The sequence below is a fragment of the Miniopterus natalensis genome, chromosome 4, assembly GCF_054644295.1.
Source record: "Miniopterus natalensis isolate mMinNat1 chromosome 4, mMinNat1.hap1, whole genome shotgun sequence".
NCBI classification, from domain to species: Eukaryota; Metazoa; Chordata; class Mammalia; order Chiroptera; family Miniopteridae; genus Miniopterus; species Miniopterus natalensis.
This window is the reverse complement of record NC_142084.1, coordinates 3,780,868-3,794,957: the sequence shown is the minus strand read 5'-3', so window position 1 is coordinate 3,794,957 and position 14,090 is coordinate 3,780,868. Positions and strand designations below refer to the sequence as shown.

Below are 14,090 nucleotides of genomic sequence, written 5' to 3'. Positions count from 1 at the left end.
TACTCAAAATAATTATGGGGGCTCACTGAGCGACTTTGCTGGGTAGGTAGATAAGAAAACACAATCCCTGACCTCAGCCAGGAAAGTGAACTACGAATGGAGATAACTACAACATAACCAGGAATCATGGTGGAGGCATAAGCCAGTGAGAAAACAAAAGAGAAATAGAGCATTTCCAGTTGGCAGAGCTCGGGAAGCCCCCAGAGGACGCCTGCCGTCGGAATAGCACCTTGAAGGATTGGGCATATGAACAAAAATGGGAAGGCGGCAGGCTCCTCCCAGGACGGCACCTCTGTTGTCTCGGGCACTTTTTCTATTGACTGCATTTTCCTGTGGGCCCATCTGCCTCTTCGCACGACCAGTGATTTCGGGCGAGGGCGGGGCTCGGCGGCAGAAGCCGGCATCTTCCGAGAAGCGCGTTGAGCCTCGTTGCTGGGAGGCAGAGGGATTACCCACAGGCGCCTTGCCCGCGCGGGATCAGGTCTGCCTTCCTTGTTAGGGGAAAATCTATTTGTTCTCATTCAGCTCTCACCCTCAGTCCACACACTTACTGGAAGGTGGCTTTTGGGATCTCAGCTGAACTCGAGGCGTCTGACATGGGTCTGTATTTCTGCTGGACCGAAGTGTGGAATCTCCCAGCGTGTAGCTCTGTATCCGCTCCCCTCCGGGCCTCCCGGAGTCTCGCCCGACACGCGAGCAGGTCCGCCTTTGGCCCACGACCCACGGTGAGTCCCAGAGAAGACTCCTGGGGCTGCTCTCCCCCAGGACCCTGTCTTGGGAACCCCACTGCCCAGGACACACGTCTGGTCTCTGCCTAGCGAGATGTGTTCCATTGGGCTCCACCCTTCCCTTTAGATGTCCAGAAAATATAATCTCAAGAAAAAAACAAATCCCTTTGCTCAGAAAGGAGTAGATGAATAAGAATGTCAGCAGGAGGTCCTGCGGTCATTGCTTGTGTTTTGTGGAGAGGAGACTTCAGGCCGACTGTGGACAGGGAAGGAGGTCTGTGGGAACAAGTGGAGACACAGGAGAAAAGGGTGCCGAGACTACAGACCAAATAAAAATGCTTCAAAACTTAATGAGCCCGGCCGGGCGTGGCTCAGCGGTTGAGCGTCGACCTAGGACCCAGGCGATCGGGGTTCGATTCCCAGTCAGGGCACGTGCCCGGGTTGCGGGCTCAATCAATGACTGTCTCATCATTGATGTTTCCATCTCTCTCTCTCCCTCTCCTTTCCTCTCTCTGAAATCAATAAAGATATATTTTTTAAAAATAAAAATAAAAAATAAATAAAACTTAATGAAATAATAAACACTGTATTTGGATAGCAAACATGCCAACCTAATAAGTATCTGCCCTTCTCTGTGCTGTACTCTGCCGCGGGAACTAAAGGGGTTTGCACACGGTGCCTGCTCCACGGAGTTATAACCAGAGTCAGAGCTCACGGGCCTGAAACAAAGGGCTGATTCTCACCAATCACATGCGAGGGGTGGAGGCGCGGGCAGTCCGAGGCTCGTGGGCCTGGGGAAGGTAGGAGGGGTGACAAGCTGATTAAGCTGACTGGGGGTTAGAAAACAGAAGATGGACCAAGCAAGAAAAAAGTATAAGCCAAAAATATGTAAGCAAACCCACACAGCGTGTTCTGTGAGTCTGAAACCTTGAACTGGCAGGGAGGCCGTGAGAAAGGCGGCACACACACCTGCGCCAAGCCTACCTGCCACGAGTTGCTACAAAAGTGACATAAAGGTGGTATTTATAGCTTCAAATGGTTGAAAATTTTATTATAAAATTATATCAAATTCAAAGCCCAGTGCCCGTGGAGTTGCGTGGGAACATAGCCCTACCACTCACTCGTGTGCTCTCTCGGGCTTGCAGCACCAGGCAGCTCAGTGGTGACCACAGGACCCATAAAGCGAAAAGTTTCCACCTGGCCCTTCAAAGGTCACCAACCCTCCTCTAAAAAACCAAACGTCGGGTTATTCTACCACCCAAGGGCCAACATGTTTAATAATTTAAGTCAAAACAGGCGAGCGTGTGTCATTTTTGTGATAAGACTGTGGAGTCAATTTTAAAGGTTACAAATTTATATTGTTGTCTATCACTTTTTTGCAAAGGTTTTTATCAGAATTTCAAGTTTTTCTATAATTACTCACCAAAAGCATTGACAAGGGTATGTCACATTTTCATAGTTTCTCAAGGGGATTTATGAAACGATAGCAAGTGTGGTTGGACCCTCGCTGAGTCATTTTCTAAAGCCTCTGTTGAAGCCCTGCCAGTGTGGCTCAGCGGTTGAGCATCAACCTGGGATCCAGGAGATCGCCATTCGATTCCCGGGCAGGGCACAGGCCTGGGGTGCAGGCTCGATCCCCAGTGGGGGGGCGCGCAGGAGGCAGCCGGTCAGTGACTCTCCCATCACTGATGTTTCTCTCTCTCTCTCCCTCTCCCTTCCTCTCTCTGAAATCAATTATATATATATATATATATATGTGTTTGTGTGTGTGTGTGTGTGTATGTATATATATGTATATATACATATATATACACAAAAAAACCAAAACACACCTCTGTTGAAAAACTCTCAGAGCATCACTCGCCCTCGCCATCACTCCTTGTCTAGAGCAACCAGGTGCCTGTGCTGGTTGGCAAACTGAACGATTAAAAGGGACAATCGTTTAAAAAGATGGGTAAAGACCGTAAATATTTTATGTTAACTTAACTGAAAGGACCTCTGTTCACTGTTTCACTGAGTGGGGCCCAGGCCCTTTGTCCGACAGCACATCTGGCACATGGGTCCCAAGCCCTCTTCTTGGCATAACCCTTGTGCCCCCCAGTGGAGGGTGCGTTTCCAATTCTGCACTTTAAGTAGGGGGCAAGTGTCAAGCCAAATGCAAGGCAATCTGAATGCAGATCCTTCAAGATTTCATAAGATTTCTCCCTAATCTTTCAGTCTCCTGGCCCACCCAGACTCTCCTTCCAAAGCCTTCCATTCATCACTGAAATAACTTTTCCAAATGTTTCATCTGCCCATGTAGCGTTTAATTAAATTGCATAATTATAATAACAGTACACGCAGGAAGGAGCACCGTGACTGACTAGACATGACTCCAGGCCAGGCAGCCGTCTGCGCATGAACACGCTCCCCGGGGCAGGACGGTGCAGGCGAGCCCAGCCTGGCGTCCCCCCGCTCCTACTGGGCTCCGTCACACGCTCAGAAAGGTTTGCATCTTCCGTACAACAGTCATCTTCACGAGTTTATTTAGAAATATTTTTCATATTCTCGGGGTTCCTAAAACTGTATAAAAAATAGTGTCTGCCTATATTAAGCGATGAACTCAGCCGTACCCAGGGTGCTCTGTTCTGTCTTGTATTCTTCAATTATTGATGCATTAGGCCTGGGGTTCTTGCTTAACTCTAATGTGGATGATTTCATTTTCCCTACCTGAGTTTTCCCAAAGTTTCAGGTAGATGTAGCATCCTTTGATTCTGGTCTTAAACCCACATTCTTATTTTTCCGAACCACCAACCAGCTGCCACGTTCCAGTCCCCAGATCGGATTCCCAACCATTCCGAATTAGTAAACATCGTTCAGAAATTTGAGATGGAAAATACATTTTAAACTACTAATGCAGATTTCAGCAACTAAAAAAGAGTTGAATATTTTCTTTCTTTGTAAACTGGCAATCTTGACCCTAACATTGCTGGAAATTACTTCTATATATTTCCCCCTAAATATGGGTCTATAAAAGCAATTCTAGGGTCAAAAGCTTAGAGAGAGGAAAGTCTTCGTTCACAGCAGCCGATACATTCAAACATTATTAGACAGCAGTACAATCCATTATTTAAAACTGCTATAGAACGTGTTTGATAACCTAATACATGCACAGCCTGTAAGTAACGTAAGACTTGAAATGTCTAGTATATTTCATCTTATAAAGGAGGGTGAGAAGTCACTTTATACCACAATATTAAGTAGTTATTTCAGTATGTTAAGCATAGTTATAATTTTTACTTCTGTACATCTGTACATCTAATTTATTTTTAATTAACCCTCACCCAAGGATATTTTTTCCATTGATTGTTTTTTAGAGGGAGGGAGAGGGAGAGAGAGAGAAACATCAATGTGAGAGAAACACATCGATTGGTTGCCTCCTGCACTCACCTCGACTAGACCGGGGATCAAACCTACAACCCAGGTACATGCCCTTGATCGGGAATCGAACCTGAGACCCTTCAGTGTGCAGGCCGACATTCTAAACACCGAACCACACCAGCCAGGGCTGTACATCTAACTTTTAATAATAAACTTGTGTGACAAGAAACAAACAATTGGAGCCATTTTCTAGGAAAAAACTGTACTGTCCCATCTTGCCCTCAGTCTAGGGTCCAAGTGAAGGTGAAAGGAACCAAGTAGGACCCCTTCATTTCACCAGCCCCTGTGAGGGATTCACAGGGGCCCCAGCTAGAGGATGAGGGGCCGCCCCTCAACCAGACAGCAGGCCTGGGCAGTCCTGAGACGGTGGCGACCGCTCTCAGACCCGGCCTGTGGTTCCCCTTACCATCTGGCTCAGCATGTCCACCCCACATCTCTGCTAATCCTGCCCTGCTTGTTGGAGGATGGGGGACATCTCACCTCCCCTAAGGCCTGCACCTGTGCCCTTCGTCACACGAACACTTTTTCTCGCTTTTAAAATTTCTTCCGTCCCCTGGTTTCCTTCCTTTCTTCATGTACCTCTGTAAATAGTCTCAACATAAATAAAACCTCCCTAATTTATCCTGTTTTGAGCATGCCAACTATTTTCTGTTGGAATTCTGCTTGATATGCTACATAATCTCAAAATACCACCACAATATATGCAAAATTATAATGATTGAAATGAGCAGATTTCAAAGCACATAGATACCCCAAGCAGGCTGCTCTGTCAGAAAGAAGAGACACAGTGTGAGCACCACAGTGAATGCCTTCAAGCCGCTTCGTGCTCAGTTTACATATTGATTTTCTCTTTATTCAAAGTACCTGAAAAACAGCATTGGCAAAAGACTGACATACTCACTCAGGAAACCACTTAACTGTTGGCAAGACATTGAATGTTCTACAGAAAAACAGAATCCCAAGTATCCAGGGAACATTTCACATTTGCTTTAATAATAAAAGCAGAAATTCAAAGTAATTAGAGAGTTGAAACATAATTTCTCAGAATGGCCTTCCTCATTGATAAAATTCTAAAAGCAAACTAGTTTTTCTACTCTGCTCTCTCGGTTTCTCAATTACACTGCAGACTAGCATCCAACAAATAGTTGTCGACCTACTAAGTGTAAGGCGTTGATCCAGCCAGGGGAGCAGGTATTGGAATTCCCCGTCCAGGCTAGAAACCCCCCGCTTCCCACCGATGACAGGAAAGCGCCCGGCCATGCTCATCACTCGCCACCAGTGAGTTTATGTCCAGGGTCACAGCTCACCATTCCTTCAGGTCCGTGGTTATCGATCATTTGGGTCTTAGGACCTGTTCACACTCCTGAAATTATTGAGGCCCCCAAACAGCTTTTGTTTATGTAGGTTATATCTGTCAATATTTACCATATTCAATATTGTCATATAAAGTATATTCTCCAACCATGACGGAATGAAATTAAAAACAATAAGAGAAGTTTGGAAATTCAAAAATATGTGGAAATTAAATAACACTTCTAATAATCAATGGCTCAAAGGAGAAATTACAAGGGAAATTAGATAATACTTTTAGATGAATTAAAATGAAAATACAACATACCAAAACTTATGGGAGGCAATGACAGAAGGGGAAACTTACAGCTGGGAATGCCTATGTTAACAAAAAGGTTTCAAATCAATACCCTGACTTTTTACCTTAAGACACTAGAAAAGAAAAAAAAAACTAGAAAAAACTAAACCCAAAGCAAATAGAAGGAAGGAAATAATAAAGATACAGCATAAATAAACAAGAGAGAATAGAAAACAATCAGCAAAACCAAAAGTTCTTTGAAAAGATCAACAAATTGATAAACTTTTGATTAGATGGATTTAAAAAAAGAGAAGACTCAAATTACTAAACTCAGGGATGAAAGAAGAGACATCATCACCAATATTACATGGAACAGAAAACGAATATACGGGGACACTAAGAACAATCGTATGCCAACGTATTATAGCCTAGATGAAATGGAAACATTCCTAGGAAGTCACAAACTACAAAAATGACTCAAGGAGAAATGGAGAATCTAAATAAATGTATAAAATTAAAGAGACGGAACTAGAGATCAAAACACTTCACACAGCCCCACCTGGTGTGGCTCAGTGGTTACAGTGTTGGCCCAAGGACTGAAGGGTCCCGGGTTCAATTCTGGCCAAGGGCATGTACCTCGGTTGCAGGCTCTGTCCCCAGTGCTGATCCATGGGAGGGCAGGAGGCAACCAATCGATCTCTCTCTCTCTCTCTCTCACCCCCCTTCCACTCTCTCTGAAAAGCAATGGAAAAAATATCCTCCAGTGAAGATTAAAACAAAACAAAACACTTCAAACAAAGAAAAGCCCAGGACCAGATGACTTTGCTGGTAAATTCTTCCAAAAGTTTAAAGGTGAATTCACATCGATCCTTCAAAAACTCTTCCATAAAACAAAAGACTGAGGGAACAATTCCAAACTCATTCTATGAGGCCCATGTCACCTTGATACCAACACCCGACAAAGGTATCACAAGGGAACTGCCCGAGAGGCTCTTCCCAGGCCCCACAGGCAGACAGCTTCCCCTAAATGGAAGGCTCTGCCCTCCAGCACAGTACTGTCTTTATCTTTTATTAGTTATTTTATCATTTAATTTTTGACCTTTTGTTTATAAATATTTCATTATTTTCCTCATAATATGCAAAATTGAGTTGACCAATTATAGTTATCACCACATCAAAAAATATAAACATACTATAAAGTTAGATGTTTTCTCCAAAATTATATGAGTAAAAAAACCAAGATTTTATAACCTTTGAGATAATGCAGAAATCCCAGGCTATTAAATTTATTACATCTTACATAAACTCTAAAAAAACAATTATGAGCTATAAGACCTCACATTGGGTACTTGATTATTAATTTTATTGCCCTCTAATTTGAAGAGAAATAACCCTTCTCAAAGGGTGTAGACTCACCCAAGAGTATAAACATTTCCCCGGTAGCACCCCGAGGACAGAGCCCTGATGGCTTTGGCTGGGCGCCCCAGCAGCGATGCGCCAGCCTCCAGGGGAAGAGGGTGTGTTTAAAAAGCACTCTCACTGTCCTAACTGGACAAACTATCCATTTCTCTTTAGGATGCTAAAAAACGATGAAATAATTTACATCAGTGGAAAGCTGTTCCTTAAATATGTCAAATAGCACCATATTCCAGCTCTTTGTTCCCATTTTTAAATCACATGCTGGGTAGTTAATGCAGACGGCAGAGGCAGTGTCCCTAATGTCGCTGTGCTGAGCACAGCAGACATTTCTGTTACCCCGAGTGAATTATCTCCGCCATTTCAGACGCAGACACTGGAGCTGAGGGTCAAATGAGCTGCCCCACTGCTCAGTAAGTGGCCAAGACCCGAGCCCAGTGCCCCGTACCCCGTACTCCCTAAAAACAAGAAGACACTTCCTTAATGTGTCCCCACCCAGCTGCGAGTCCCCCACGTTCTCCCACCTTTTGGTTTCCTTATCTATGCCTAATGAGGAAGCATTCTCTCAAATCATGTTTATGATAAAAGGCTGCCACCCTGAAAGAGCCACGCTTTAACTCATCACACACCAAGTAAGGATGAGAGGCCCCATCGGGTCCCTTGGGTAACTAAGAATGTCATCATCCGATGTTGCTTGCTGCCCTCAATAACCTTGTACATAATCAAGTACCTCCCCAAAGCAAGTAGCTGTTTAATGTACATGTAGCTGATACTTCGTCCAGCTGAACTCAGAACCCACATATTATTTATTCCAGGGCCCATGTGTTAAGCAAGCGAGATGTGTGTGACAACCACACCTGTGGGAAAGAAGAGATTTAGACACCTCCTCAAAGTAGAGCAACCCAAGTGCAGGTGGGTCTCAGTCTAAGTCCCAGTCCATCAAACACAACCTCAGGGAGTGCCCTGTCCCTCAGAAATGGGTTAGAAGTTCCCAGTGTCAAGAAACTCCAGCCTAACTAGTAGTCCATCTGCAGTGTCAACCTTTCCTTTCCCTAATAAGACATAAATCCAGCCCTGACCGGTGTTGCTCAGTGGTTAGAGCATCGGCTCGAGCACCAAAGGGTTGTGGGTTAGATTCCTGGTCCAGGGCATGGACCTGGGTTGCTGATTCGATCCCAGGCCCTGGTTGGGGCACATGCAGGAGGCAAACAATTGATGTGCCTCTCACATGGATGTTTCTCTCTCTCCCCCTCTTCCTCCTTTCCTCCCTCCTTCCCTTCCACTTTCTCTAAAACTCAATGGAAAGAACACCCTTGGGTGAGGCTAACAGCAACAACAACAGAAGACATAAACCCAATAGAGAAACAAGATGGTGCGTAGGCAACAGCTGTACCTGCCGCCTCCTGCAACCACATCAAAATTACAACTAAAATACAGAACCATCACTCAGAACCTCCTGAGATCCAGCTGAACAGAAGCCCTACAACCAGGGAACTGAAGCAGCACCGAGACCGGTAGGAGGGGCGGAGACGTGGGCAGATCAGGGCTGAATCGGGGACTTGAGGCCACGGGCTCACACCCAGTGCCTTGGCTGCAAACCTGGAGGGAATCTCCGCGGTGGAAGTTTCCTGGAGGAGCCAGGGGTCCCAGGCCCACAGCAGGCCCCCAGGCCAGGGCTCCAGGGCCGGGAAGAGACCTCCCCACAACTCTGGGCTGTGAAACCAGCGGGGACTGTCCCTGAGGGTCACAGAGGCTGCAGGAACCCCAGCAGCTCCTCTTAAAGGGCCCGGCACAGACTCACTTGGACACTCCCTCTGAGCCCAGCGCCGGGCAGCAGCTGGAAAGGACCTGGGACAGTCGGGGAGGAACCAACCTGCCTGGAATCGGGGCGAGAGGTAGAGGGGTGGCTTCCTCCCAGGCAGAAGGGCTGGCAGAGGCTATGGCTCCTTTGGCAAGTCCTACCCCAACACAGCCGGCAGGCAGGCAACATATTTGAGTCTCCAGCCCCTGACTCACACCTTTGGCCCCGCCCTGTGATTCCTGGAGGCCCCGCCCCCCCCCCCCCCCCACCTGCAGCTCATCCAGGCCATTTCCAGGGGCTTTTCTGTGCAAGTGGCCTCTCAAGCCTCATGTTTAGGACTTTCCTAAAATATCTCAAACAAGCAGCAGCTTGTCCCATATGGCTTGATAAGTGGCCCCAGGCCTGGCACTAGCAGAAGCCTGCATTGGCTCATAGCTTGGCCTCTCCTGGGCACCTCCAAGCCCAGCACAAGTAGCAGCCAGCTATGGTTGGCTGTATAGCTCATGCTGGGTGGCCCTGGGCAAGGCACTGGCACAGGCTGACTTTGCACCTCCCGGGAGGCCCCAGAGACAGTGCATCTGGTGGTCAGGCTCGACCATGCTGAATTACAACCCTACCACATCCACGAGTGACACACTCAAGGGGCGCACTTGGTGAACACCAAAGCTCCACTGAAGTAAATCCTGCTCCATAGGGGTGTCTCCAGCACAGCAGCTCTCTGGCTGTAGCTGCAACTGGTCCTCACAGCTGATTGGCCTGGGGGTCAATTCCTCCCAGTGACACTGACAGCAACCAAGGCTCAACTACAATAGGACAGTCCACACAGCCCACACAGGGGAGCACCTAGAAGGCCCAGCTCAGGTGACTGGGGAAGCTGACCCACTGGACCCTACAGGACACCTACTCCACAAAGCCACTCTACAAATTCCAGGAGACATAGAAGCTCTACCTAATACATAGAAACAAACACCTGGAAGCAGCCAAAATGTGGAGGCAAAGAAACATGTCACAAAGGAAAGAACAGAAGAAATCTCTAGAGGAGGAACTCAATGAAATAGATCCAAGCAAGCTAACAGATAGAGATTCAGAATTTTGGTTATAAGGATGTTTAAGCAGACTATTAGGAAACTAACTCAGAAAATCGATAACATAATAAAGTACAATTTGAAATGAAGGCTACACGAACTGAAATGAAGAACAATTTACAGGGAATCAACAGTAGAGTAGAGGACACTGAAAATCAAATCAGCAATTTGGAACGTGAGGAAACAAAACAGACCCAACCAGAAGAGCAAAAAGAAAAAAGAATCCAGAAATGTGAAGATAGCATAAGGAGCCTCTGGGTCAACTTCAAGAGACCCAACATTCGTATTATTGTGGTGCCAGAAGGGGAAGAAGGAGACCAAGAAGTTGAAAATCCATTTGAAAAAGTAATTACAGAAAACTTCCCCTACCTGGGGAAAGAAATAGACTTACAAGTCCAGGAAGCACAGAGGGTCCCAAACAAGAGGAACCCAAAGAGGCCCACAGCAAGACACATCATAATGAAAATGCCAAAGGTTAAAGACAAAGAGAGAATCTTAAAAGCAGCAAGAGAAAAGCAATTAGTTACCTACAAGGGAGCGCCCATAAGACTGTCAGCTGATTTCTCAACAGAAACCTTGCAGGCCACAAGGGAGTGGCAAGAAATATTCAAAGTGATGAAAAACATGGAACTACAACTAATATTGCTCTACCCAGCAAAGCTATCAGTTAGAACTGAAAGTCAGATAAAGAGCTTCACAGAGAAGAAAAAGCTAAAGGAGTTCATCACCACCAGACCAGCACTACAGGAAAAGTTGAAGGGTCTTCTTTAAGAAGAAGCTAATGAACAAAAGAATCTGATGAACTAAATAGATCCAGAGACATTGACGCAGGCAACAGACGGTCATATCTCAGAGGGAAGAGTGGAAGGGGTTTGGAGGGTGGGAAGAGATTAACCAAAGAAGTTATATGCACATATGCATAACCCATGGACAGTTAATAACGGGGCGAAGGCCTGGGGAGGGGGTGGGAGTGAAGTGGAGGGGGTCAATTGGGGGGGGGAAATGGGATACCTGTAATACTCTCAACAATAAAGATAAATTAAAATTAAATAAAAAAAGAAGACATAAATCCAAGAGTTCTGGTGTAGCCCCACGAATCAGGTCTTTATCAAACAAGAGTCTTTTTCTCTGAGTCTGTGGCTCCCATCCAGATGGGGAAAGCCATTCACAAAGACCTCTCCTTAATTGGTTTACATCTGGGGAGACCTCCTGGGCTCCTCCTGCTGTCCCCAGGTCTGAGGCAGGGGCAGCCCTGGGCCTCCCAGAAGAGCTTCCACAGTCACTCCTGGTTAAATCTCAGAGCTCCACTCCTCATTGCTTTTCCCGAAGAAGGTACAGCTCAGACACGTGTAGTCGGAGGAGTTTGTTCACCCTCAGAGAAGTCCAGGGGATTCACAGTGAAGAGAGCCTTTGATGCCCTTTGGCCCATGACCTACATGCCAACAGCCCATCACTCAACCCGAGGAAGCAAGACTTCAGCCAAAAACAGTCACTGTGACATCTTTCCACTCTCAGTCTCACTGGCACTAACCGACCCACATCCTGAAGCAAGCCCTAACTTAGCAAGTGTCGCCTATTTTTAAACTCTTTGGGGACAGAATGTTAGAACTCAGCAGTAGTCACGTTCTTTACCTCTCCATTCTTCCAGATACTTAGTCTGAGGCCACAGGCTTCCGGTGTCTCTTCCAGTTAGCAGTAAAGTGGGTCCAGAGCCCCAACCCTCTCAATTATTTCTCAGTGTTCAAAATAAAGGAAGAAAAAAAAACCTCTATTAAGAGCTTGGATCACATTAAATGGCAAATATGACACCGAGTGACTGTGGCTGAGAGATAGGAAGGAGGCAGTCAGAGCTTCATTCTGAGGGTAGGACTCGTCATGACAAAACACTGCTGTGAGCCCCCGAGGGGACTCCCCACAGGATGGGTCAGAGCTGCTGGGGCCCTGATGGAGCCGTCGTGTTCCGTGAGGGCCCTCAGCCAGTGCGTGGGTTCCTTAGGCAGCAAATAAACACCATGGACGCCAACACTTCAGTAAGCTACTCAAATGTCACCTTGTTATTATTTTCAAGTAATAAAGGTCATCAATTGGGGGAAATGAATCAGTATGTGGGAGCAGGGCCCTCTCAGCCACCTGATCTGCAACTGGCCAGGTGAGAGGAGCCCAGGGGAATGGCCGCCGGGGGCTGACAGCTAAGCACCCCTCTCCTCCACGGAGACCCTACGGAAGAGGCCTCAGTTGGCGGAACAAAACTCTGGCTTCCAGCCCTAGAAGCTGGCAGCAAATAAGAGACCAGAGAGGCTGCCAGCTTAGGCCGGACAGCTGCCCTCCCCTGAGGCCTGGAGCCTTCCTGGACAAGGAGGGGCCAGCTGCAGCCACTCATTCCCGAGACCAGCCTGTCCCCAGGCCCTCCGCTCCTGACCCTTCCCCAGACCCAAGGCACAAAGTGAGAGTGCTGAGTTCAAAGGCACAGTATTTTAGTGTAAATATTAAACAAATGACCTTAATTATCCCATGTAAAACTACGATTCTTTGACATAATGCAACTAAGAGACACGCTGAGCTCTCTCTGTCGCTCTGCCCAGGAAAAACATAGCCAAGTCCCTGCTTGGTCCCTGGCCAGACACACGTCTATCACTTCCAAAGACCCCAGGACAGGCAGAGCTGTGCACAGTTTTCAATCTGCATGGTGGGGGCGATTACGTTGCATTTTCCAGGGGTGGTTGTTGACCCTGGACAAACTCCCTCCAGGATCCCCTGCTCTGCCGCTGGCTGTGAATTCCCAGCTCCTTTCTGTACCGGGAGTTCAGCCTGACTGTGCTCTGTTGTGATAGTCTGAATAAATCTTCTTTATGTCTGCCTTACCAAGTGTCAGAATAATTTTTTTTAATAATACATTTGTCCAAAACATTAATTAAAAGGAAGTCAGAGCACAGAGTCCTGGTAAGGAGCAGAGCTCACCTGAGAGCTGTACACACTGGATGGGGTCGGGATAAATTATTCCATTAAAGGTATACTTGGGGACATTCCACTCAGCAAAAATAAGTAATGCAAGGCTGTGGTTCCACCCAGGACGCTTGAGAGGGGCAGTCGAAAGAAAATCAAATGTGTCCAAACGACAGCCAAAACTGTGAAGCTCCAAAGTATTACTGACTTCTGTTCGGAGCGGGAACAGAAATTCGAAGCTGAACGGGGGCATCGGCAGTGACACACCTGGTCGGGCACCACGTCCAGGTTCCACTGTCATGGCTCCAGGATGCCGGCAGAGACACAGGGTCACAGCGGCAGGCAGGGAGCTGCGCCCCCACTGGGATTGTTCTTCAAAAGACCTATAAATACTCCCAAGTCTGAAAAACACCTAAAAATTAACAAAATAGGTCGAAGTAGATGCCGTCGTGGAAACGTGACTAGCGAATGAGACGCGTTTCAGGCCCTGTGCTTCCTCACGCACGCTGGTCCCAGAGCCTGCGCGGCGCCTGCGCTGAGCTCCTCTAAGGAAACGGTTCCTCCACCAAGGAAACCCGGGCCTGGACCCCTGGCCCTCTCCTCCCGCCTCAGGCTTGGTTCATTACCTCCCAAGAGCCTCCCTCAAATTAGGTTAGCGCAGGCGCGAAAGCTGAAGGAGGGCCTGCTGTAACCGATTAATCCGGGGTTTCCCAAAGCAACTGCCACAGACCCTTCTCTAAACCTCTTTGAAAATTACTTGCTGGAGGTTGCTGACCCTACCGTGAGGACTTCATCTCCTTGGGGGAAGAAAAGAGGAGTCGATGGGAAGGAAGGACTGTGTTCTATAGTGAAGCTTATAAAGGCCACGTGCACCGTCCGCACCTTGTCATCACTGAGACAGCAGGACAATGGGGCACAGAGGGGATCTAGCCGCCGGAATAGCCCCTGACAGCCCCTGACGGAGTTAGGGCAGACGGGCCAGGCTGGGGCACGTGCAGATGACAGGCATTTCAGCCATCCACGGGCCAGGGTGGGACACCTGCACTCACACACCCGCACTCACACACCCGCACTCACACACCCGCACTCACACACCCACACACACACCC

At 47.4% G+C, this 14,090-nt stretch overlaps 1 protein-coding gene across 1 annotated transcript in view; it reads right to left on the bottom strand.

The window, feature by feature from the left end:
* The window catches only part of ANK2 (ankyrin 2), a 325,210-nt gene that overhangs the window by 293,585 nt on the left and 17,535 nt on the right, over positions 1 to 14,090 (bottom strand). The window lies entirely within an intron of this gene.